Here is a 27,776-nt window from a genome sequence, read left to right on the forward strand (position 1 = left end):
TAAGTAATTATTGAAAACACCTTTCGGTTGCCCAGGGTTGTGTGGTGCTTCATTTTGTGTAATCGAAGCTGCGGTTTTTTTTCAGAGAGGTGCAGGATCCAAGAGTTTATTGAAAGCCAGAAAAACAGCCCCGCAGTCAGAGTTTCCTGAGAGAAGAGAAAAGGGAGCTTAAGGAAATATTCCCGCCTCAGTGAAAAGACAGAAAGAGAAAGGAGAGGGAGGGCGGTCTGGAGATGGAGAGGGAAGGATCAGCAGCAATCAGAGCCAGCCAGGTGGAAAGAGATGAGGAGATTTAGGCTTTAGAGACTGAGGGAGGAAAACTCATCATTGACTAACTAAGACTCCAAATTAGCTATAACAGCACATAAACTGAAAAATTTACTCCTGTTAGTTTCCTATTATAAGAGATTCATCATTTTAAGTGTTACCAAAAGTCTATGTGCAGGGGAAAACTGATGAAACATTAAACGTAGCGAAAGTAAACCGCAACATTTGTAAAATGTCAGATTCAGACTAAGTTGTGAATCATATTTGAAATTCAAAACATATGAAGAGTGTCATGAACCTGAATGCTAGTCTAATAAAAGATGCACCCTGTCTCTGAAGGCCTGGTTTCGCTGTTGATTTAAAACGGGAAAAACTGATAACGTTACATATTCACACAGAAGTTTGATGAACCTTTAAAACATTGAGAGAATGTGGACTATTAGTGAACTATAATAGCATAAATATAACACAGTTTCTTTGAGTAGCCCTACTTGCTTACTCTTTATGCTAATCATTAAAAAAGCCAAACTTCTAATCTAAATGCTGAAGTGCTTTGAGTGATTATTAATGTCATGTTTAATTAAATTTGTAGCTGTTTTGACCTGTTGTCATGGGTGACTGTACAGATTGACAGGTAAGTACTTCACTTCTGTTTCTTTGCTAGCCAAAAATTAGCATACTTTGCTAACTAAGCAACCAGGTAACGCTAGCGTTGGCAAACTAAAAAACTTGGAAGCTCATACAAGCTAATAGGTGATACCATAGTGTTTTTTTAATCTGTTAGACACAGTGTCTTCACAGACAGAAGTAAAGGAAGCAGTCAGAGTTGATTGTTATTCACACATCAGTTAGCTGGTGGTATATTTGTGCCTTTTAAAAAAACTGTCTGTCCTCAATAGCATTAGCAAGCTTGCTAACTGACACGTTGTCAAATGATGTTCATGTTCAAATGCTGATAGGAACCTTGTTGCTTTCTCATATTTGAGATATGTTTTTAGTAATTCCAATAATGCTGAGAAAGACAGCTAGGGTAAAGAAATATAGAAGTGGTTAGCACCAAAGACTGATATCTCTGTTGAAGTGATTGAGAGGTCACAGAGAGGTTTTTGCCAACCACTGAGGAGTAAACACATTTAAAATTGTAACTGGTGATTGCTAGGGAGTGACAGGTCTTCAAGCCTGTGTGACTGAAACTTTAGCATGTAACTGCCATCAACGGGGAATAGACCTTTTTACCTGAGGATTGGCAGTTGCCAGATCGTTGCAGACTGCTTTTTAGACCAGTGTGACTGGGGTCTTATTCCTTTATTCCCTTTTCTTTATTATTCCTTATTCCCTTGACCTTCCACTCTTGCCATGATTGTTGCCATCATGTCCAAAATGGTGAAAATGTACCAAATTACAAGTGCCAAGAAAAAAAAATGCAACTACCTTCATCTCTGCTGCAGACGCAAATAGATTTGCTGTGTATGTTTGTCAGCACAACATCACTGGGTAAAACTTGTCTCATTTTCCCTCTTGATGAGCTCTTTGTGGCAAGACCAGAACAACGGCCATCTTTAGAGTTTACAAATCCTCCCACTGATTTCTACTCAGGATTCCTTGAGCGCCACGTCTCTCTCGCGTATCTGTGCTAGCACGTTCCCGCCTCTTTACTTATTTTGTTGTGATACTTTCTGGTGTAACCAGGCTTTTATAGTATCCATTACTCAATTACAAGTAAATATGAAAGAAATGCTATGAATATGTGGAATACTTTGATTTAATTACAGTATCAGTTCATTCTTTTTGTGGGCTTTTTCTCCTTTTCCCACCAGATGCATTTACTAGTCACTTTGGAACAGTGTTTGCACAAGCTTACATGTCTACAAATTGATGTCTGTGATTCTGCGTGCGTGCATGCGTGGATGTCCAACTGCTTGTTCTCTATGTGGGTGTTTGTGTTCTTCGTGTGTGCATGTCATTTAGATGGAGAGAGGGGGACTGAGAGGTGAAAAAAGAAAGAAAGAGGGGGAGAGAGAGCTTGGAGGCGGGTTGGATCTGATTACGGGCTGGAATGGCTGGGAGGGTTTGCGGTGGAGCGCTTTCTCAATAGTGCATTCCTATGTGCGTGCCGAGGCAGGATCAGCAGCTCCACTCTGGCCTCTGCCAGAGGGATTGAGCAAAAAAAAAAAAAAGGAAGAAAAAAAAGAGAAAAAACAAAGGACGTCGTCAGAACAAACAGCTTGTCAGGACTCACATTTAGTGGGCTCTTGCTAAATAGCAGGATAGAAGATGAGTCATTCACACATCCAGTGCCAGCCTCCATCATACTGGAACATAGTTTTAACAGGCCTCCTGTGTTATATGAGGCCTGCTGATATTGTTGAAGATAGGACCAGGATGGTGTGTATTGTTTCTGAATGCTCAGTGGATGCTGAATTTTACATGCCCACTGAAAGTGTCAGCAATGAGTGGAGTGACCTTTAAAGAAGGAAGCTGACTTTTTTAGACGCCCAATGGTTTGCGTGGGCCAAAATTGTGTGTATGTGTGTGTGCGCTCCAGCAGGAAACTTTTGACAACTGTAGAAATCAGCACTTTAGTCAACACCTGTATGCTAGCGTGACCCCTCACTACAGGAAAATTCAAAGACTCACCTGCTCTGTCAGGGAAAATGCTAAATGTCGCCAATGGGCACCTGGCATCACATGCACATGCTCACACACATGCACCCACACAAACACCACTTAACAAATCTGACCTTTGCCTGTCGGTTTCTTGGTCTAACCGTCTGGTTTGCTGTTTTGTCAGTTAACGCCAGACTGTTTCTCTTCCTGTTTCTCCAGATTCACCACTTTCTCTCTTCTCCTTTCACACACACGCACATACGCACACTTTCGAGTGCTTCCTGTGCATCAGGTTCAGATTTTTGACACAACTCAGTGAGCAACGCAGAGGTTCCCATGCCTAAAACTGATAAGGAGGCCTTTCTCCTCCTGCCATCTCCTTTCTCTCTCTGCCCTCTTCAGTACCAGGCAGTGTGTGTTTGTGTGGATGTTTGCATCAGACAGCCGGGAAAATCGAGTGGGAGGATGAAGAGGTTGACGCAGGCCTTCGCCCAGGCCTTTTGTTCCCTCTGACTGTTTCTGCCACCGTCGCTGCTGATGATAAACACCTCCACAGCCTCACAAAAGAAATCTGCTTCTCCACCTCCTGCTTGCCGTGCAGTTTGATTTACTACTCGAAGGAAATAACATTAACTTGTCTGCGTGCCCCTCCCTACCCCCTGCTCCCGCTCTTTGTTCACAGGTTTGTTTACTATTCTCTGTATGGAAAATCCTTCAGGAATGTAGAGGAAGTGGGTGTTTCCTCCAGGAGCTTGAGTTTTTTTAATGGGGTTGGGTGGAGAAGAACAAGAGACGTGGGGAGGATGGGGGGCAGCTGTTCCAATATCCCACAATACTTCAGGTGGCCAGACAGGCAGGCTGGTGGATGTGTGTGCGTAGCTTCAGGTTACCTGAGGGAGCAGGGTCTATTTTTCATCGTTCCACTGGTTGCATTAATTAAAGGTCCAATAAGTTAAGCTTCAGTTCTCAACTGCAGGGAGGAGGCAGTGTGGGTCTTTCCACCGTCCTGTTTTAACAGAAAATACGATAATCACACAGTATTTTGATATAACCTTCTAATTTTTTCGAGATTTTACCTTTTTTCCAAGCACTATGAAACAGTGTTCCCTTTAACTACCTCTTTAGCAATGCTGAAAACAAAGATTGAGTTTGAAGGATGGAAAAAAGGACTTTACAAAACAGGCTCACCACAAAGTCCACTTCCCAGGTCAAGAGTAAACTTTTGGTCTTAGCTTTTAAGCTAACATGGAAAAGTGGTCAGAAAGAGCAGGAGAAGCTGGACAAAGATGAGCACTTCTCGAGCTGGGAATGTAACACAATGTAACCAAAGCTTTGGCTGTGGGATCGCTTTGTCATATCAAGGATGTTTATTAAGATTATTTGGCTTTTGTGGCTTATAATGTAAAGGCAGAACACAAAGCCTCATCTCAAAATGCACATGTATATGGTTGGAAAGTATATTAAAATAACTGACAAATCCCAAATCACCTTAAAGGTATTAGGATACGCTATATTGGGGTTTTCTGAATGCCCAAGCCAGTGATTCTCATAGTTTTTCCAGCACTCCTCTTATCAGAAGCCAAAAAAAGTTCATGCCCACCCTGCCCATACCCCCATTTTCTTTTTCTTCTTCTTCCATATTTACCTTTAGTTTCTCTCCATAACTATCATCCATACACCAGTGCAGCATCCCACCAGGGGGGCTGCCTTACCAATGGCTAAGACAAACCTTTTAAAACACCTTGAAGTGGCTCCAAAAAATGTTTTTACATTAACAATGGAGCAAATGAGTACGTGCAGTATGGAAAGGTGTTGCTACAGGGGCAAACCCACAGAATAATTAACTAATTATAGAAAGCCCTTTAGCGTCTTTCCACTCATTGTTAAGCTTTTACAGCCTTGCAGTTTTACTGTTTTGGTTTAATCACATATCCAAGAACTGTCATTACCATTGTTTCCCTTGGCAACGAGCTGTGAAAACCGCCTAAATCAGGGGTGGGCAATCTCAGTCCACGAGGGTCGGTGTCCCTGCAGGTTTTAGATCTCACCTTGGGCCAACACACCTGAATCACATGATTAGTTCATTACCAGGCCTCTGGAGAACTTCAGGACATGTTGAGGAGCTAATTTAGCCATTTAAATCAGCTGTGTTGGTTCGAGGACACATCTAAAACCTGCAGGGACACCGGCCCTCGTGGACTGAGATTGCCCACCCCTGGCCTAAATAGTATTTCACTAATGGGTGTGTTTAAAAGTTTCTGGACACATGCTGCTTTTCTTTTCTTTCCTGCTCTAACTCCATTTCTACAATTATCATTGTGTTCTTAATGACTTGTGTGGTTGTCTCACTATACCATCTTGAGGTATACATTTTTTATTACACAAACGCATTGTGCTAGCTCCACTTCAGCTGGTCAACACAGTAGATACGTGTTTCAGACATTAGGCCATAGTGACATTTGTACCTCAGGAGTTTAAGCAATGCTAAAAGTGACTTACACTCATCAAGTGCTTAGAAACAGGCCTTCAAATGATTGCTAATATAGTTTTATTGCTGGAGATATTTTTATACAGCACACGCTTGTTTTCCGTCACCCCCAAGCAGTTGTGGCAGATGGCTGCCCCTCCCTCACTCTGCTTTGGCTTGAGGTTTCCTCCTGTTAAAAGGGAGTTTTTCCTTCCCACGATCGCCAAGTGTTTGCTCACAGGGGGTTGTTTTCATCGTTGGGATTTACTTTGTATTATTGTAGGGCTTAGAGTACAAAACACTCTGAGACGACTGTTGCTGTGATTCGGCGCTATATACGGTAAATAAAAATTGAGCTGAACTTTTAAAGTGCACCACCTTAATCTGTAAGGCCCATAACTAAATAAAGTGATGCATAATAGTCCTTATTTACAGACTTATAATAACTTATTCAATTACTTTCCTGAGGAGATTCTCAAAAGGTCAAAACCAAATCATTTTAAACATTTTGGTCATGATACTAAGTAGAACTATAACAGGATCTTAACCTTCCTTTCGTTGCTTTAAAACGTTGATAAAAGAGTTACTCTTATTTGAGCCTTACGTTAACATATCTGTAATTTAATGGGCCTTTACTTTGTGCACTTAACTGTTTCTTATGTTTTCAAGATTGCAACTTTAAAGCATTAACATCTTCCTGTCTGTTCAAACTCCAATAAAACATAATCCACTGGAATCAATCCTATTTTACAGTAAACTAAATTGCTTGTCATGATGACAGCAAGTCATTTCCTCTTTTTTATTCCACGCAACAACGTTTAGTCAGTGATTGTCTCCAGTTCATTATTGGATTTGACCTCTGACCTGCTTCTTCCTGTAAAACACACCTCTGAGATTACACGCACTCACCTGTGGTCACCTGCAACCTCCTTTGCTGACCTCTGACCTCTGGCGATTCAGTAGCTGCATGTAAACCTGCATTCAAAGATGTGTTTATGTTGAAGCGATTACACGAGAATGGAACAGCTGAGGAAAACATGGCCGTCGTAGCAGGAGTGCAATAATCATTTCCTGTCTCCTACTATGGAACTGATGGAACAAATTCACTCTATGAACATATGTGGGTCACAACCTTCCATTGTGCTGGACGGTGCTCTCACTCCCACTTAAACACACACACACACACACACACACACACACACACACACACACACACACACACACACACACACACACACACACTCCCAGTGCACTTCCACAGCATTGCCTTGTGAAAAGGGGCTGAATCATCTGGGCTAATGAGGACTTTAGATTGCCATGCCGCACTCATTCTGACTGTGTTTGCGTCTGCCTTGACCACTTAAGAGCCACAGCTGCCCACAGAAATGCCTGCATCCTGACTCTCTGTGTGTGTGTGTGATTTAGAGCCTTTAAAAGCAATTTATGTACTTCTTTTTGTGTGTTTGTTTCCACATTAGCCTGAAGCAGCTAATGCAGAGGGGGCTGAATTGCAACATCCAAAATAAAGCTCTCTTTTCAAAGTTCATTTGCTCTGGAGTGACTACCAGGAAAGCTTAGATGCTCCCAGAATAGTTAGAATAGTCTTCTGTGTGATGTCCCCATGTACCTGACACGGCCACTGAAATGAAACAAATCCCAACAATGCTTTTCAATCAGTTCCAGTCTGGTTTTATGTGCAGCATACTCAGTATAATCCCTGTGGTTTATACTCGTTTCAGTGGTTTGTACATGTGGAGTCTGCCTCTGCAGGGTGTGTGTGTGTGTTTCATATCTGTGTGTGTGTGTGAGAGCATCTCTCCAGGTTATGATCTGATCTCAGGTGTGTGATTGTGTTCGAGGAATCCAGCTCCTCATCTTCCAATCTGTTCATCTCTCAGCGCTCATGTAACAACAGATGAGAGTTCCACCCGTCTGCCACAGGTGATCACAGGACTCCTTTAACTGTTTTATGGAAAGCAGTCTGTCACACTGGTATGTGGCCTGTCTGTCAACGTTTAGCATAACAGCAAGACCACAGGTCCCTGCTTTTAATGTAACTTCACGTATCTGCTTTTATCTAACAACTTTACAAATAAGAAAAATTATTTGTGAATTGAAATATAACTTAACTTGTAAGGTAGAAAAAAAGATCCTCTCTGTATTAAAAGCTTACAAATGTCGATAAAAGTTGACTCCTCACACACAGATCACTCTGGAAAAGGTGGTAACCAAATTTTCAGTAGGTGTGATGTTTCCTAAATTGTTATAAAATGACTCCCTGCAGAATCTTAAAAACTTTGGGAATACTACATATTTTTATTTGGTGCCATTAACTGTTGTCACTGTTAACTGGTCTAGTACTTTCTTTAGTGACAAGAAACCCTCAAAGGTAACAGCATTTCCACAAGAGTTAGCTGCACTGGGTGTTTAGAACACATTATATTAGCAACTTCTTAGGTGAAACACCAGCGGTCAGAGAGTGATGTCCTCCTGGCAAGCATGTTAGCAGTCATGCTGGTTTGCTAACTTGGTGAACATGATTGCTAATGTAGCTCCTGAATGTCCAAGCATAGCCACAACAAACTAGCTAGCATGGTTGCTGATTCTTCTTAAATGAAGAACTAAGCTAACTTTCATTTGCTTAAGCTAAACTTTGCAAGCAGCAGCTAAAAGAGGAGACTGCTGACTGCGCACCTCTTATTTACTTGGGCTGAGTAGCTCTGGCAGTCTGAGTCAGAGCTACTCAGCCACGAGAAGCTACTGACTAGCTTGGCTGAGTAAAGCCTTGCTTTTCCAGTCACTAGCAGCACATTGTAGCATTATGAGGTGGTTGTGTAGGTGTTTTGGAACCATTTAATTTCCAAAAATAATTCACAAACTTCACAAGAAGTTGCTAAAGAGGCCTGTTAGTGTATTAAATATTTCCTACTGCTGTCAGTGTTTATAGAACAATTATAAATTTTAGCTTAACAAGCTGGAAACTGAAAAATGCACACAATATTCACTGTCTCACGTTTAGTCCTTTCCTGTTGCACACCCAGGATGCATCGTGGAAAATGATTAAAATGCTTTAACGTGCTAGAATTAAACGAATGTTTTGATGTAGTGGCTCATGGCAAGGTGTGCTAATTAAGTTCAATATTAAAGTATAATAAATTGGACTTTGTTAACAGAGGTTTGAATGCGTGAATATCTAAGTTCACAAGAGTTTAAAGAGCTGTCAAAGTTTATTCCTACTTGTCAGACTAACAAAACAGTCTGCTGTGACAATGAACTGTCTTGTTTTTATTGCTGTTACTTTAATCCTCACTGTTTTGGTAGCTCTCGTGACTTTAATAGCAACGCCATAAACGACACTGGGACAGCTCTGTCTTATCGTGGCGACTCCCTTTATTGCCAAACTGCAACATACAATACACACGGCACAACCACCAGAGGGTGCTGCATGAACCCTTGAGTTAGTCCTTACCATAACATCCCCCTTTCTGAGTACATTATAACCATAATGTTTCCTGTGCTAATCCACATTTATGTCAACACTACATTCACTGCAACTTAACTTGCAGCTGAATATTTCAATGCTGTTACGTTAACTTTTATTCTGTAACGGACATTTATTGTTTCCACTTTATAACAATTATTTTATTTAACTGTGTGAACTTATCCAACTATGAAGGTGGGGTAGACTTCCCAATCCTTCCGCTGAGTGAGGGGATTATTCTGCCCCTGGCTGGTCACTCAGGTGCTCGAGAGTACCTACTACCTACTTCAAAGTCTTTAAGGTACCTCGGTGGGTTTCTGTCTCTGGTGGGATATCTTTTCTCAGTAATCCGGTCATTCGGTGGTGTAAGACATTGCTGTGCCTGGTTCGAAACCGGGCTGCTGCTGTCTTCTGGTATGACAGGGATTTGCTGTTCTGTCGGTTCCGTCTTGGTCTCTTTTAGTGTGATGAGATGGCTCCTGTTTCAACGTAGAAGTCCTCTCGGGGTCTCAACAAGGTAAGAACGCGGCGTCTCTGCTCTGCCTGATATAGTTCCATTTGTTTTCATGTCTGTTATCCAGACTTGATCTCCTGGGTGTAGTCCAGTGAGGTCTTGTGCTCTGTGTCTGTTGTTGAACCATTTCCACTGTTTTTCTCTCTCCTTCCCTTCTCTCTCTCTCAGTTTAGTGATGTTTGTCCAGCCTGGGTTGAGGCAGGATGGAAGTATGGGAACTGTGGTACGAAGTTTCCTCCCCATCAGAAGCTCTGCAGGGCTATGTCCATTGGCAAGTGGTGTGGCGCGATATGCCATGAGAGCAAGATATGGGTCTCCTTCTTTCTGTAGAAGGCTCTTTACTGTTCTCACTGCTCTTTCAGCCTCACCATTGCTCTGAGGGAATCTCGGGCTGGAAGTGGTGTGGGCAAAGCCCCACCCTGAAGCAAACTTTTGGAAATGTTCTGAGGAGAATTGTGGACCGTTATCCGACCTTAACTCTGTTGGAATGCCGTGGCGTGCGAATATGGACTTTAAGTGGTCAATCACTGCTGCTGATGTGGTAGAGGACAGCTTAGCTATTTCTATGTATCGTGAGAAATAGTCCACTGCAACCAAATACTGGCTGTTACTCCACTCAAAAAGATCAGCACCAACTAACTCCCACGGCCGTGTAGGAAACTCAGTTGGCATGAGTGTTTCTCTGGGTTGCTGTCTCACCTTTGCACACGTCTCACATTCTGCTACCAGCTGTTGTAGTTGAGAGCTCAGTCCTGGCCACCATACCGACTGCTTGGCTCGTTCCCTGGACTTTACAATGCCCTGGTGACCTGTGTGCAGTCGTGTCAAAACATCTTTTTGTAATATTTTTGGGATAACTATACGCATACCTTTTAGGAGAAGTTCATCTTCAACAGTCAGGTCCCCTGCATGCTGGTGGTATGGGAAACATGGACCTGGTATTTTGAGTTTGTCCGGCCAGCCATTCTTGCAGTAGAGTTTGATTTGTTTTAGTGTTTCGTCTTTGTCTTGCTGCTCTCTTATTTGTTGTAGTCTCTCCTCTGTTGCAGGAAGACCTGAAATCACCTGATGTGCATACAGGTTCATTTCGTCTCTTAATGTCTCGTCACAAACAGTTTTTTCTGGTGCTCTGGACAGCACGTCTGCAGTTGCGATGTGTTTGCCTGGGACATGTGAGATGGTGAAAGAGTACCGCATTAATCTCATTCTCAGTCTTTGTACTCGTGGTGGCAGTTCGTCTAAGTTCTTGGAGCCCAAAAGTGGTACTAAAGGCTTGTGATCTGTCTCAACATGGAACTCAATGCCTATAAGAAAATCAGAGAATCGCTCGCATGCCCAGGTTATGGCTAACGCTTCCTTCTCTATTTGAGCGTACCTCTGTTCCGTGGGGGTTAATGCTCTTGAAGCGAAGGCCACTGGTTTGGTTGCGTCATCCTCTTGTTTCTGAAGTAGCACCGCTCCTAGTCCATAGGAGGATGCATCAGCTGATACTGTTGTTTGTGCTTTGGGGTTGTAGAGTGCCAAGTTCGGTGGTTTACTCAGTTCTGCCTTAATGTTGTCAAATGCTGTTTGTTGAGCCTCACTCCAACACCACATGTTTTTGGTACTGAGTAGTTCTGTCAACGGCTGTGTTTTCTCTGCTAAGTGGGGAAGGTACTTGCCTAGATGATTAACCATTCCTAGGAATCGTCTCACTCCACCCACATCCGTGGGCGCTTCCATGTTGCTGACTGCTTTCACTTTCTTCGGGTCTGCTTTGACTCCTGCAGCATCGATGATCTGTCCGAGGAACTTGATTGAGGTCTTTGCAAACTCACACTTCTCACTTTTCAATGTCACCCCAGCTTTTGTGAGCCGTTCCAGGACTGCGATCAGTCTCTTGTCGTGCTGGATTTGTGTGTCAGCATAAACCAGAATGTCATCCATCTGGCAGACGACTCCTTCCAGCCCCTCTAAAAGCTGAGACATTCGTTTTTGGAAGTGTTCGGGGGCCGAAGATATGCCAAAACAAAGTCTATTAAAACAGAACCTTCCGAATGGCGTGATGAAGGTTGTGAGAAGAGCTGACTGTTTGGACAAAGGTATTTGCCAAAACCCTGAGTTAGCGTCGAGTTTTGAGAACAACTTTGCGCCCTCTAGCTGTCCTAGGGTGTGCTCAACTGATGGCAACATGTGTGTCTTTCTCTTTTCACAGAATTATTTAGTTTGGTCAAGTCCACGCACACACGCACTTCATCTCTGTTTGGTTTAGGTACTGGAACCATTCCTGCACACCAGTCGGTAGGCTGCTCTACTCTGGAGATTACACCTAACTCTTCCATCCGAGCAAGCTCTCTTTTGACTTTGGGTAACAGGGGAAGCGGGACTCTTCTTGGAGTTGACAGGGCAAACGGTTTGGCGTCTGCTTTAAGCTCAATTTTGTATTCCCCCGCCATCCGGCCTAACCCACTGAATAGTGTTGGAAACTGCTGCTTCACTGTTTCTACTGAAGTGAGTGACACAGTTTCTATTCTAGCCACTAACCCGAGTGCTACGCTCGCTATGCGGCTTAGTAATCCTTGTGTCAGGTCTGCTACTACATACACAGGCTGTACTGTAGCTTTGCTTGGAGTGCTCAAGTTAGCAGTAAATTTCCCTCTAACTGTTAATGGAGACATTCCCACCCCATATAGTTTCAGATCTGTGGGTTGCAGCTGCGGTTTTTGTGCTAGAGTGTTGTACTCTTTTTCAGGCAAGACGGTTACATCCGCTCCTGTATCAATTTTTAGCCAGCAGTCTGCATTGTTAACTTTTACTTTAGTCAACCACGCATCCTCTGTTCTATCTGAGGCTACCGTTCCCAGAAATGCTATTTCTCTTTCTTCTCTGTTACCACCCGCTGCACGTATTTCTCCCACTGCCCCAGACCTACATACTCTTGCGTAGTGACCTTTCTTTTTGCACTGATTGCAGAGTACCTCTCTGGCTGGGCACTGGTGTTTGCTGTGAAAGGGTGTCTTTCCACATCGGTTGCATTGGCTTTTCACATTCCTCTCCGTGGTTTGTGGTACAGTCTTTCGTGGTTTGAAGTGTTTCGTTTTTGCTTTAACGATGTCCACGTTGCAAAGATTCTCCTGCTTGAAGTTGTTTTTAAGAAGATCCTGTTGTTTCTTAACAAGTTCACTTTGGCGAATCCGTATCACTGCTTTTTCTAATGTGAGCTCCGCATCCATTTGTAGTTGCTCCGAGAGTCTCTTGTCTCTTATTCCGACAACGAGTCTGTCTCTTATCATTTCACTGTGCAGCGCCCCGTAGCCACAATGCTCAGCCAAGGCATATAGGGATGTAATAAACCCGTCTGCAGTCTCTCCTGCTTCTTGCTGCCTTTGGTTGAACTTTGCACGTTCAAAGATAACATTTCTTCTGACTACAAAGTGTGCCTCGAGTTTGTCTTTGAGAGTGTGGTACTCACTCGCCTCCTCTTCGGTCAGGTTCAACGAGGTGATCACGTCTTCAGCTTCATCGCCCATTGTATATATCAGAGTGTTAACCTGGTTTTCGTCCGATTGTAGCTCGAATCCGGATGCTATCCTGAACCTGTCGAAGCGTCGGATCCATTTCGGCCACTCTTCCGGCTTTGAAAAATCAAACTTCGACGGCGGTGATACTTGAAAGGCTGCTGGTGCGGCCGCCATGTTGCTAGTCGCGAGATGCTAGTTAGCGCTTCTTGCTAATTTGTTAGCTTAGCTCTTACTGTGGCTGTTATTGCAACCTTGCAGGGCGAGTTCTCTCCGGTGAGGAAGTTTCCGTGTTCCGTTATGTTCTTCTTCTCTCCCGAGCACTTCTGACACCATGTTTTGGTAGCTCTCGTGACTTTAATAGCAACGCCATAAACGACACTGGGACAGCTCTGTCTTATCGTGGCGACTCCCTTTATTGCCAAACTGCAACATACAATACACACGGCACAACCACCAGAGGGTGCTGCATGAACCCTTGAGTTAGTCCTTACCATAACACTCACTACTTTCACAGGGGCGTGAATGCTGCAAGTGAAAGTTCATTTCTGATTATATTTTTTGCATTACTGACTGTTTCAACTTGCAGGACTAAGATAGAGGATAAAACTAAGGGAGCAGAGGCAAAGATGAATAGAGCAGAGTGCGCAGAACATGCAAGAATACATCAACAGTATTACTGTAGTCCCGGGTTCATTTCTATACTGGCACCATAAACCTTTCAAGAAGCTTATGAAGGCCTGTTTCGCATGAATGTCATCTTTAAACTTTTTTTTAGGCTATGATATCCAATAGGTGACTGTGATGAATGAAATTAATTATAGTTCAGATTTACTTAGTGCCATAGCAGTTCACATGAAGAGCTATAATCCCATGGCCTCTTCCCAGCTAAATGGAACAGGGCCAGAGTTAATGTTATTAATTACATGTGTGTAACCTTTAATGACATCTCAATAAGGAGAGAACATTAGAAGGAATTGAACGTGATTTATTGAAGTACAGTTTAAGATTTGGATGGCCCATCACAGCAGAACAGGTTGGTAATAGGAATCAGAGCAAGACCTTCCGGAGTCTAGATGCTGGTGGTGGAGATGAAGGTTGAAGCTTGAACTGAGCCTGAGTGACGAGGGAGAGGTGGTGATGGCGAGGAGGTGGGTTGTATGGAGGCATCTGCAAGGGAGAATAGCAGATGGGCATTGAGATTTAAAGTACGCAGAGTGAAAGCCGATTGGCCTGAAGAAAAATGATTGGAGTGATGTCACAATAAACTTGACAGCATGGGAGAGTAGAACTTAGATTAAAGCTCAGATTAGCCGCCAGCACCTGGGAAGCGGAAAGATGTGTTACTATAGAGCTTCCTTACTGAACTTACTCATTAGCTTCATTTCAAAAAGGGTGAAAAATAGGTACCTCTTTAAAGTAGAACATAGAAAACACATTAAATGTTTAAAGTGAGAAATTGCAAAAGCCATTATTATTTGATGGCAGAAACATGTCTCAAAAAAGTTGGAAGAGGTTTAAATGTCCTGGTCTGGTCTGACATAAGTTCCGAGTTGATCAAAAGTCCTGGATTGTCTTTGCCATTCTTGAGGCCATGCATTTTCTGAATGAATCATGCCTGTTTTTAAATGCACAGCCTTCTGATTGCCCTAAGATCACAACTACTATTGAGGAATATCATTCTGAAATTGTTCCAGAACTTGGAGACAGACATTTTTTGCAGATTGTTGAACATCTGCCCAGCTTTACTTTTGAGAAACTCTTTTTAAAGTGCTCTTTATATAGCCAATCAAGTTACTGACCTGTTGCCAATTATAATGTTCCTTTTTAGTACAACTTACTTTTCCAGCCTTTTGTTGAACTAGATATGTGTACATATCCAGTGCAATGTGTTCAAACAGAACTCAGAGGAGAGGAAGTATCCAGGGGGGGTGGCTGTGGAGATGTTGTCTTTCATAATTTTCAAGCCCTGCTTGAAGAGACAATTCACCAAGACTGCCTTGGTGTTTGAGGTCAATCTTGGATATAAAATAATGGTGAGGTTAGGTGTGTTTTGGATCAATAGGATTACTGTAATTGTCCAGCATGATTGCGGTGGCAGAACAGACTGGATGTGCATGGCTGAGCAGACCATGACCTAACGGTTGATGGAATTAAACACATGCACATGGTTGGAAATTAAATTTAGGAGAAGAAGAAAACAAAACCAGCCTATAATCCACTTTAGGATTATGATTGTCTGTCATAGCTTGTCAAGCAAACTGTGTGAATGGAGGGAGTCTTGTTTTGGACTGACCACTCTTACCTTCGTGCCAACCAATACACACAAAATCACAGGTAGAGCATTCAGCCACAGTGTTTACCATTATCAGATGGCTCTGTAATCTGATCTGAGAGAGCTCAAAGAGAGAGGGAGGAGGCTGAAGAGTTATAGCAGGTAGATAGTGAGGCCATGCTCAGGAAAAAGGTTTAGGGACATGTTGGTGGTTTAAGTGGGAGTGCCTGTAATTGCTACCTAGTGAGCCCTGTGGGGTACACTCATGATGTGTGCTCTGAGTGGGTGTTACTGATTAGGTTGGGGGTGTTTCTATAATTTAACCAAAGCACTGACCACTGAACCTCTTGACAACTCAGTCCTGCATGATAAATCAGTCTAATCTTTGAAATGTCAGAAACATCTGCCTTCTTTGTATAAATGTGGGTGATCACTTGATTTAAATGTATTCCAGGCAATGCACTGATCAGGCATAACATTATGACCGCATGCCTAATGTTGTGTTTCTCCCCGTTTGCTGCCAAAACAGCCCTGACACATCGAAGCATCAACTCCACTAGACCCCTGAAGGTGGCACTAGGGCTGCGTCGATTTGTCACGATTATGTTGACTATCAAAATTGTCGATGACTAATTTAATAGTCGACGCGCCGTTTGAAGCTTCGTATGATCCTAAAAGATGCAGGAATAAGTAGTAGGATTTAAGAGTGTAATAACGGACTGAAACAGAAGATGGCAGCACTGCATCTACAAGGTTGCCAGCTGCTGTTAAACGCCAAAGAAGAAGAAGTTGCTGTGTCCGGTATTGTAGCTGTGTCCAAACTCAGGGACCGCATCCTTCAGAGGCCACATTTGTAGGCCGATTACATGACAGAGACGTGGCGAAGGCTGTTCTAATTCGTAGACTCCTCTAAATGCGGCCAACAAATGGGTCCTCCTTTCCCCCAGATTTGAAGGATGGGTCGGGTGTATCCTTCGTGACCCAACCTATCCCAGAATTCATAGCGCGGCCCATTGTTGGTGCTTTTGGCCGTGGACAGGAGTCAACATGGGCATCTTGACTTTAACTCGCCTGTTGAATCAGACTACACAGGCCAGCCTTTGCTCCCCATGTGCATCAGTGAGCCTTGGCTGACCATGACTCTGTTGCTGGTTCAACACTGTTCCTTCCTTGAACCACTTTTGGAGATGCTCTGACACAGTAATCTAGCCATCCCAGTTTGGCCTTTTCAAATTCACTTAAATCCTTATACTTGCCCATTTTTCATGCTTCTAACGTCAACTTTGAGGAGAAGATGTTCACTTGCTCCCTAATATATCCTACCCATTAACAGGTGCCACGATGAAGAAATTGTGATATTTTCACCTGTAGCATTCGCGTCTTTCAACAGACAGAATGACTTCTACATGAAGCTTGTAGAAGCACTTGTAGCAACAATAACTTGAAGTGCTTGTTTTCTGTATTTTTGGAATTTTGGCCCAATTCAGTTTTATTTATACAGCGCCAAATCACAACAACAGTCGCCTCAAAGCGCTTTATAGACCCTACAATAACAGTACAATAATACTTACAGAGAACAACCCAACAGTCATATGACCTCCTATGAGTGAGCACTTTGGTGACAGTGGGAAGGAAAAACTCCCTTTTAACAGGAAGAAACCTCCAGCAGAACCAGGCTCAGGGAGGGGCGGGGCCATCTGCTGCGACCAGTTGGGGTGAGAGAAGGAAGACAGGATAGAAGACATGCTGTGGAAGAGAGCCAACGCTTTTGCAACGTTGCTTCAGTTCAATGAGGTTTGCAGGTGCTGCCATAGCATGTCAGCCAGGTTGAGGTCTAGAGTTTTAATGGTTCAATGCAGGACTTTGATTATTTTCTTTTTCATTCATTCTGTTGTAAATTTTCAGTGTAATTGGGATCATTGTCCTGGTGCATGACCCAGCAGATGGACTCAAATTTGACTCTTGAAAAACTTTAGTGTATAGAGTAGCTGGTGGTTGACTCGATGATTGCAAGGTTCCTGACTCCCACGTCTACAAAACAAACCCAAATCATCACCTCTCCACCCCGTGCTTAATGATATGAAGCATTTTTGCTGATATGCAAAAATGCTTGGTTTTTACCAAATTTAGTGTTTTCCATTATGGCCACTTTGAGCTCGTCTGTCCAGAGGACATCACTCCAGAAGTCTTGCGTTTTTGATCAGATGCAACCTTGCTAACATAAACTGTTATTAACATGTTATTTTTTTCAGAGAGGAGAGGCTTTCTCCTTGTGGCTCTTTCAAACAAGCCATACTTGTTTAGCACTTTTCTAGTTGTAGTTTCTTGTGAACTTTAACATATCTGGCGTTTGTCTTGGTTTTCTCAACTATAAACTCTTAGGCCTTAGTTGAGTTTGCTCTGACCCAGCATCTCCTCCCACCGGGTCCCACAATACAGAAATGGTGCCAGGGGAAGTGTAGCTCGGGTTCATTGTGTTTCCAGCATGCCACATCTACAATGGCATGAAAGACGTCTTGCTGGGTGAGACGGGTGAGGGAGGAAACCGAAGCAGCTGGAGCACACTCACCCGAGCGGTTTTCCATTGCAACGAGAAAAATGTTTCACTTTTGTCTTGCTGTATCGTAACAATAACAATAAGAACTCAGAGTTGGTCACAATGCTTTTTCCTCGATCCCAAATATCTCACATTCACAGAGAGCTGTTGTTGTCGCCGGCTTTCACCGAGCCATTCATTTCATGTCCTTGCTTTCTGCCTACGTCACAATGATTTAGGCTCTTCATGCTATTTGGAGAAATAATGATGTGATAGTATCAATGAGAAGCAGAGAGGAGGCTGGAATACAAGACCACAGACTGAGCTGACATTTCCTCGGATCACGTTTGTTGTTGTACACCCATAAACAAACAATATAATATGGTTAACCAATGAAGTGACCACCCAGGTTTAGGGTTTAACTTCGTTCTTGGAGAAAACCCAACCCATCCTGTAATATGTTCCTTTTTGGACAACAGTTTCCCCACAGAGGCACATGCCAGCTCATATTTTTATGTGAAGTTACTTTAAATCCTATTTTCTTATTAAATGTTTTGAAAAGTTTAAACAAATGTTTGTATGTGCCCCTCATTCTTGCACAGGTTTTGTTTCGGAGCTCGTGGCCTGTTTTCTCCTAGAAAAGACACACGCTTACTTAATCCCACCTATCTCTGCCCAGGACAAGCCTAAAAAAGATTCTTTTATTTCAAATATGTCACTACTTAACAGTGAAAAAAGTTCCTTTTAAATACTTACCTTTCTGTCCTTTAAATCACTGCTTACTCTCCTTGTTATAAACGCACTGCATACATTTTAAAGTCTTGAGTGTGGTATTAGAGCCTCAACATTTCTTATTTAAAGTGATTTTAATGTCAACAATTAACCAACAAGTAAAGCTAATGTTGTCCTTTGCTAATAACTAAACTACTGGAACATAAGTTAACATTTTTATTAACTTGAAATATGTGCAAAACACAAGACATAAATATATATATAATTTAAAAATTTTTAAATGCCAACTTTATTTGCTTACTATACTATGCATTCTCATGTCCTATGGATAGTCCCATATTTTGCCAATATCTGAGTTTTACCCACGTTTAGAATGAATTCCTTACAGATTATTGTTAAATTAGGTCAATATTATGTATTTTTAAGTACTAAAAAGACTAATAATGTTGAACAAATTCAATTTAAGACATTAAATTCTGAATATATGCTCTGATTTACATTTTATTTTTGCATTTTGATTGCATTTTATTGGTCATTGCATTTAAACGAAACTTCAGTATATTATAAAAAATGATTGCGTTACCTAAATTGTGCTTCTCTGATAAAACTAAGTCACTGTTTCAAAAAACAAAACAAAACAAAAACCAGAGTGAAAAAGTGATCTGCCCTTGTGATTTGGACAAAGTGCAGCACGCATCATTAAATAGGAAGAAGATAAATAAGCATAAGAAAATAAACATGCCTCTGTATATTTGACATGAAAGCCTCCACTGTTCGTGCAGACAGGTTATACAACAAACAAGACCCGGTTCACCTCAAATCTCTGTTTTATAAGGTCAACGACGACTGACTGTTGTTGTTGAGGTTTGATTGATTTAAGCAAATCGCAGCAGAGGGTGTTATTGTGGGTAAGTGAGTCACCCTCATTTGGGCAACCGCAGGCCTGTTCATGTCTCAGAACTTCAGTTGGTAACCAGTAAAGTCAGTTATGAGTTCACATGATGTGACAGTTATGCACATGCTGCATGCTGTTGTATAAAAGAGGTGAGGGTGTGCAGCATTGCTCAAGCTTTGTTGAAATCTGTCTCTTGTGGAAGTGAAGATCTTAAATGTATCAAATTGCACGTTAAAACCCTTCTTGTTTGTGTGTTTGCTTGCTCGGTAGAACAAGGCAGAGCAAGCTGCAAGAGCTATCAAGCTAGCAACTGGGTACGAAATACATGCACACAGAAACAACTTTAGATATGCACGATTAATAGAGCTGCACTGCTAAAGACGATGCATTGCTAAAGGAGAGCTAATATCATTTATTCTCCATGCATCAACCAACAAAGATAAAAAAAATGCCTTCAAAAGCTTTAGTTGTGAAAAGGCATTGAGAACTGTGGATTTATCTTCCATATGGATGCAGGCTTATATTCCTTTACACATGAATGGAGAAGAATAGCACTAACAGCCACACCTGCACACCTGCAACTAAGGTTACATAATATTTAATACATTATATTACCGCATATTATCTGAACAATAGGACACCTGCTTTTTCCATTTTAAAAAAAAAGATTTACAGTCAAATGAGTGCATCAGCATAGGATCGCACTGTAGAGCAATTGTATTCCTTGAAAATGAAATGAAATTGTATATTTTCACATAAAATCATCTTAAATATTGAGAAGTTTCCCATTTGTTTTCTTCCTCAACCTATTCAGACATGTTTCTGTTTGAAAGGCAGACACCTGTTACTAATGCCTTTGGCATAGTAGAGTTCAGATCTTTAATTTCAGAGTCCACCAATCACTGATGTTTTAAGGTCAAACATGACACACTTGACTCCTCATCTCTCTCTCTTTGCAGCAAGTCTTTGCAGTTATAAAGTGCAAATTGATTGATGGGCAAGCAAGAGCAAGCTCCACATCAGCCTCAAGTGAACCTCGAGGCCAAAAGCTGGTATGCAGACGTACACACATGCAGATTTATAGCCCTGGTCCCAGAGGCATGAGTTACTTTCTGTCTACCCCCTAAGACATGGTCATGCACTCAGTAAAATAATGACTCTTTGAGCAGCAGTCAGTGATTGCTGGCCACAAAAATTTCACTTCAGCTCAGAATTTATGAGAGGAGTCATATTATCTGGCTTTCCCATAGGACACCATCAGGCCCTGTTAATTAATGGTATACAAGCTACCTGGGGTTTAAACAGATAATGGCTGTAATCTAAAAAGATTTGTTGGATGCAAAGTTAAATCCAAAGATTGCAGCTGTTTTTCACTGTTCATGTAGCATAGCAGGAGTGAGCATGTGAACAGCCCCACTCTACAGCTGCCCTCGGGCTACTACTCAAAATAAGAATGAAGTTACTGAACTGCTTTGTCCAGATCTACATCTCTGTAGTCGGTCTGATATAAAATAGACTTAATTGTGTCCTGGCTCGTCTTCGTTATGTGTGTGACGATATTAAAACCGCTTAACAAAACAAAGGAAACTTTAAATCTATACGTATAATTATCGCTTGAGCCCTGCTTACCTCATCTGTCAGGGAATGACTCGAAGCCAGTGGTGTCACATTTAGCCAAAGTAAACCTGCCCTGATTGTTTGTGGATCAACCAGTCTAATTAAACAAGAGCAAATCTAGTCATGTTTGCCAGGAGCAGGCTGAGTCTTGTTTAGCCTCACCTACAGCAGAGTTCAGTAGTTCTGTAATCTGCCTGGTGCTCAGAAGCAGAAGGGATTTCCTTTCTGCTTTATTGGTGTTTTCTAGAAGATGAGCCTGTTGGACACGTTTAATTGCTCGAAAGTAGACATCATATTTATAATCATCATGCTGATAATCATCATACTGATAATCATCATGCTGATAATCATTATGCTGATAATCTTGCATCACATTTTTTATTCTAATAGCTTTTCTACATTTCCTAAGACTGTTTCACTACAGGCTGGCTATTGTCTTGTATGTTGATACAAGACATTTTATATTAAATCATATATAAACCTATATAGTTTTTTGTGTCTATGAAATCCTGCTGCAGTTATCAGCTATGTTACTGCTCTGATGCAAGCTACATTATTATTAGTGGTAAACCACTGGTGGGAACCACACTTGCGTCTCATTTAACAGACAAAACTTAGCAGTAAGGAGGCTAAGCAGGCTGTAGCTCACAGATCAGCTACTCTATCTTTGAAATGTGATGGTCATGGTAGATCACGGTCATTATTTAAGCTTTATTAGTCTGAGCATGTACAAAGCTTGGTACAAATTCAGACGCATGTTTGACCGACTGATAGCTAAAGGTGTAATATAAAATAGAGAGAAGAATGCATAGATATAAGTAGAAATAGAGCAACTAGAACTAAATAAAAGCAAACCTGTACAGACATATCTTAAAAGATTTATATGTGATATATAAATCTCACAGCAATCATTATAAATGTTTGAATTTTCCAATATTCAATTTTTATATGAATCGGAGTAAGCTGAGCAGAAGGCTTGGTTGATTAGAGACAGAATGACCCAGCTGGGTAGACTCCAGACCTCCATGATCCTGAACTAGATAAGCATGGATGGAGTGAGTGAGTGAGTTTTGGTGACTATTTACTCATGCCTTGATGGCTAAGGTATTGTTATATTGATATGTTTGTATAACACTTGAAAATTATCTGTTGAATTAGCCTGTTCTGTGGATCTGTCCCTATTCCTGTTTGCGTTAGGAGGCAGCAGGGTGGAGACTAGCGAGAAGTACTTTTCCAATGGTGACAGGATCCGTCAGCGCTCGCCAAACCCAGGAGGAGATAGAATCAGTCAGCACGGGCCGAGCCTGGTGTTAGACAGCTAGCTTACTTACCCTCTGCTCAGAGCCTAAAGTCTCTGTTTGGAAGAAGGGGGAAAGTTCTCAGCACTTTTCAGCAGCTTCACTACTTTTCCGTACACTAGGCCTCTTCTTTCACCATCATCATCATCGCTGTGTGGATTCCTGCCGACGGTCCAACTTGTGAGTGACACTGGGGTGTTGTATTCATGAGCTCTTATTGCTTTTTCACACCTTTGCATGTGCGTTAGTTTTATGCATTATGTTAGTGCGTGATCATCTGTGTGTGCCTTTTCTTGTCTAGTGTGTTTTTCTCTTTTAATGTGTCACAGTGTGTTTTTTTACCCAGCAGGCCGGCGGTATGGCTGAAGGCCCGGCCATGAGAAGCAGCAGGATGACATCAGGGGACAAACTGTACTCATAACAATGTTGGTTTCCACGTAAACGGCCAGCCACTTTGGTCCTGTCACCAGTGTCAACCCTTCTCCTCCAGGCAGTTGAATCATCATCGCATTTAGGGGCCTGTCTAATCGCGTTGTCCGGCTAGCCTTGACCTCCACGCTGACGGCAAAATATCTATTTCACACTGACTTCCTTTTGTTTTCCATTTGTCTCTCTTTCTGTGTCCCTCTGCCCTTTTCCTCTCCTCTTTTTCCATCACTCCCTGTCCATTTCTCTTCCTCTTTCTCCTTCAGCAATGCCTGTTTTTCTTGGCAGGTGAAGACTCACGATGGAGGTTTGGTCTCAGTGACACTGCACATTTTCCCCTCTCCCCTCGCTTCCTTGCTTACGGTCTATTCTCGGCCGATGACTCTGCGTCCTCAGCAGTTTAAAGGCGTTGCTCTCCCAAGGCGTTGAGCTAATTGATGTTCCATTTCCCCATCTCTACGTCACTGCATCTGAATGTGTGACTGATTAAGTTTATGTGTGCGCATTTTTCTTTTTCTGCTTGATTGTTCAATCACCTTTGTGTATTTGCAAAGGGGCGCCTTTGTACGTGCTCCCTCCTCTGTGAGTGCACACTTGGGTTGTCATTTTGTATATTCATATGTGCGGCGTGTCACTTATCATTGCATGCGTCTCCTGATTTAGGAAAACCTGACATGGCTGCTAGTGTTCCACAGTGACTGGAGCAAGTGTTATGTAATTAGACCTACTTCTATAGATGCTGCAGATGTCTCTCACTCTGTGTTTCAGTTTGCGTACGTGTGTGTGTGTGTGTGTGTGTGTGTGGGCGGGTGTTATGGTTAGCGATCCATCTCCCAGGCATCTGCTCTCTATTATGTTTTAATGGATGTCAGATAAGAACATGACAAACGGATACAAAATGCCTGAGAGACGCCTCAGCTGTCCCACTGGGGGAGCTCGAGTCTCGTTCAGGAGAGGATAACTCTCCCATTTTTCTCTCCTTCCTTCTCTTCCCACCAGGGGCCCAAAAACCAAAGCCAAGCAATTTTTGACGATAGTTTTTATGATTTGTGTTGGCTCTGCTTCTGTGCCAGATGGGTGGGATTTGCCACATAGAACAATAAAATGAGTGCCAGAACTATTAGTCAATCATTTTAAAGTATTTGAATGTCACTTTGTTGAACTTTTCTGTGACTGGGAACTTGACTTAACACTATTTGTGCTGTTTTAATGGTGTGAACCCCTCCTAAACTGCTGGTACTCCAAGCAGGTTAAAGTAAATGCTCAAAAATTATTTGACCACAGCTTTGTTACTCTGCCTGTTCCCATTTATAGGATAATTTTCTTTGGTCGTTTCTCTCTTCCACCATTTACAGCTTCATATTACAATCAGCTAATTACTTATAACAATAGCACTTCAATAGCACTTCAATAGCACCAAGAAGCGACACACTAAAAAACACTTTTGGTCAAATTTCTTGATTAACTTCACTTATGAGGTGTCAAAATTTAATTACTGTAGGGTTCATTAGCTGGTATCTAACTTTTAGTTAGCTTCATCCAACTACAGTGAAGTTTAATGTATGCACGTGATAATGTATCACTGGGGTTTTCTTTATAATAATGGAACAATAAACATGGTATATCCTTGTAGTTTAAGCAAGTAATAGTCTAACTAGACAACACAATGGCTGGGTTGTGGCATTAGTTGTTTTAACAGAAAACACAGTAGTATAACATACTTTTCATAATTGAAAATTGCAAGACTAATTTTAAAAGTTGGTTCAACTGGGGTTCATGTGACACAGAGCTTTCTGGAAACCCAGCTGCTAACATCAGCCTGCACAGTGCTAACCCTAACCAACCACTGGTGGATGTTAAGAGGTTAGCTGAATATAACCAAATAGACAAGGAAAGGGTCATTGTGAGTTGAACGAAGGACAATTTTAGATCCAATTTCAAAATTCTGACTTGTTGAAAAGACAAGAATCTCAGAGTTTTGTTGTGGTTTAAAAAGCACAAGCAATGGAAATCTATAGCAGTTACTTATATTATGGAAAATCATAGACAATATGAACATAAATAATAGATGTAACTACATTGGAACTGAAGATTGGTTACCAAACTGCTTTTGTGTAGCCTTAAGATTAACCAACCTATCAGATAATGTGCCTTTAAGTTGTAGGATTTACAGAGAAAGAAAAAGAGACAGGACCCATTATTGAACCTTGAGGAACTCCAAAGGTTAGAGAATCACACATTCTCAACATTAAATACAATAAACATGCATAAAAATAATGCAAGAGTTATAATGGTACCTTAGCTGATATTCTCTGAATGATCTTGCGACAACTTCAAAAGTAAAATTTACTCCTAGAAGAACAAAATTTTGTAACAGAGCTATTTGTGCTGTGCCTTTAATGGTAACCCCACCATTTTCCCTTTTACTTTACATCTCTCCTTTCTGTCCTATTTTTTCCCCTCCTGGATCACCTCTCATTTTTCCAGATGGTCTTTTCACACTCCATTCATTCTGCTTGGACAGCAGGAAGTCAAGCCTGTAAGACTGGAACATGAATGTGTCCCCATTGGATGTTGATCCACCCATCGGAAAAGAACTGGAACTCTGGGTTCTCTGGCATCTTCCAAGTTAGCACTATCAAACTGGCTACCAAGCCAAGAAAATGAGTTAGGGTGTAGTTTACCTTGATTTAATACCCTTTTGGTCTGTTGCACTACTCTGCTTTTTAAAAACTTTTACTGGAACTCGATTTTCAAATGTGCAATTTAAAAAAAAAATCTTCATCTGGCTCTTGGTTTGGTATAAGGATATTATATCACTTGTATGGCGTATTATATGTCACCCAAAAATATATGTTACAAATTAAATTCATTCACACACATTCTCTATTTACTCCCTCATGATCTTTACCTTCACTCCTCCTCCTACCCAGCCACAGTCTGCTTCTCATTGCTGCACTTTGTTGGAGAGCCAGCATTAGAAGCTCCCCGTGGCCTCTTCAAATAAAGACAGTAATGCACATGACTTAACCAAGTGCTGTTCCAGTAACCATCTTCCTGACACAAATCAGCTGCACTGGTTGGGCTCCTGTCCCATGTTAGGACCCCTCTTTGAGCCAGGCTGGTATCCTGGAAACTACGTGGTTTATGACTGCTGAGTGTATGAAACACAGCACTGCTTACAGGGAGTCCACAGCTCTTCAATGAAGACTCCATCCAAACTGTTAGATGTTATAGCTAAATTCATGTTCGGGGTCCTATGATGCTAAAACCATGCTGCAGTTTTTTTTTAATTATTAGAAGGGCTATTTTAAAAGTTAAAAACATACTTTTTATATCAGAGATAGGGTTCGGCCCGATTTAGGAAAAAATGACTTCTAAAGTTGATCTGGATTTTTTTTCAGTGATTACTGAAAGATCATCTTGTTGTTTGTGAGAAAATATCACCAGCTACTAACCAGATTAATTTGATTAATACCAGGGGATTGATTTGTGCAGGATGAGGGGGGAATTTTCAGTTCTGGGAAAGTTATCCAATCCCTGCTGAGTCACATATATATTTGTGAGTGCATTTGTGGAACCTCTGCATGGTCACCGTTTGTACCGATGTAATCTAGTCATGCAAAGATTTTATTCACACATATGCAAATCCGTGTACGTGTGGACACAAGCATACTTGAATTTAAGTGACCCTGTGTTACTGAGTAAGCATGTAAACAGTGATTGCAACAGTTTTAACAAGCCTGGACTTGTGCAATCAGTGCAGATCTTGTGTGTGTGTTTATTAGTCAGAGATTGGAGGTTGGGTAAAGGTGGTGAGAGACACCTAATCCACAGTTACAGAAGACTTAGCTGGAGCATTGCCAAGGACAGAGGTAATACTCTTTGTTTTTCATGTTGCTGCACGAGTGTGCGGCGAGAAGATGGCACTACTGTGATTAAAAAAAGGCACTTCTACATAATTTACTTTGTGCATCCCAGCTGAGTGACAAAGGAATAAAATGAGAATCAAAAACACGACTGTCACTGTTTCACTACATTTTATAGGATATCTATAATAGCTTTTTAAGATTGCCGTTGCACTTTTCTTTTTTATGTTCATGATGATGTTCATTGTGTAAAGTCACAGGATTTCCTAAAACTGCATTTCCTCTAGTGACCACTTGAGGTTGACTCCTAAAACAAAGCAGTTCTCAGACGTTTTCACAGTCTGGTACAAAAGTCATGGAGAGTTTTTACCCTTCATAAGAACTTTGGATGTTGTTAAAGTTTACCTTTGACTGACAGGTGTGGTAACAATGGCAGCTGTAGCTGATCAGTGTGTGTTAGACCTCACCTCCTCTTCTTAATGTAACTAGAACTAGACTTTTTTTTGTGTTGCTGGTTCGTACTGGGGCGTAATCTGACAAATAATAAGCCCTGAGCCCATCAAAGAAGTTTGCGCTCCAGTTTTAGGGAGTGAGATTCGATCATTTTATTAATCTGTTACGTTTCAAAATGCAAAGCTGAGAAACCAATGGTTATAACACATTGAGTACATACACCTTTATATACAGTCTATAGGAAAAGTTTAGAGTACCCCAAGACTGCAGGGTTTGTACCACTATGAGAACTACCACATGTTACACTGGACAACTTTAAAAAAACAATTATTGATTTTTTAGTTATTCATCTCAAAGACAAAGCCATGCTAACACAAACAGAAAGAAATTTTAACACACTCATGAAACACATTCTTATAACAAACAGCAGTGGCTGTCTTTGGTAACATAGTGACCCAAAGGACAAGCACTGGTTGCCTCAGACTCTGCTCACGATTCAATCTTCCTGTCTCTGATTATTGAGTTGTGGGCGTTCTCCATCTTTTGTCTGTGGTGGTTGGAAATGCAGATGCTTGATGAGGTAAACTTTTTGGAGTGTTTATAAAGAGGCTATAGGGGGCTTGTAGAGGATTATGCAGGATTTCCAAAGGATTGGTTTGGTTAATAAACCCGGGCTTGTTGGGTCCTGCATGTTGACAGAAAAGGGAATGCTGGTTTGCAAGGAGGGCAGCATATCTATGAACGTAGTGCAAACAGGCGCATGCACATACCTTTGGGGTGGCAGTTGTCGTGGTGAGACCAAACCTGCAGCAAGGCCTCTCTCAGTGTGATAGGCCAGCTTC

At 41.7% G+C, this 27,776-nt stretch overlaps 1 long non-coding RNA gene across 1 annotated transcript; it reads left to right on the forward strand.

Moving 5' to 3' along the window:
- The first annotated feature begins 863 nt into the window (after positions 1-863).
- LOC147315499 (uncharacterized) lies at positions 864-25,585 on the forward strand. Its single transcript, XR_015124309.1, has 4 exons — positions 864-901; positions 20,231-20,323; positions 22,086-22,366; positions 22,536-25,585. It is a non-coding gene; the product is annotated as an uncharacterized LOC147315499 (long non-coding RNA).
- Positions 25,586-27,776: the final 2,191 nt, after the last annotated feature.

This window comes from Aulonocara sp. 'chitande type north' Nkhata Bay, linkage group LG13 (genome assembly GCF_057382095.1).
Source record: "Aulonocara sp. 'chitande type north' Nkhata Bay isolate Kocher_YH1m ecotype deep benthic linkage group LG13, A_spYH_male_GT1.1, whole genome shotgun sequence".
NCBI classification, from domain to species: domain Eukaryota; kingdom Metazoa; phylum Chordata; class Actinopteri; order Cichliformes; family Cichlidae; genus Aulonocara; species Aulonocara sp. 'chitande type north' Nkhata Bay.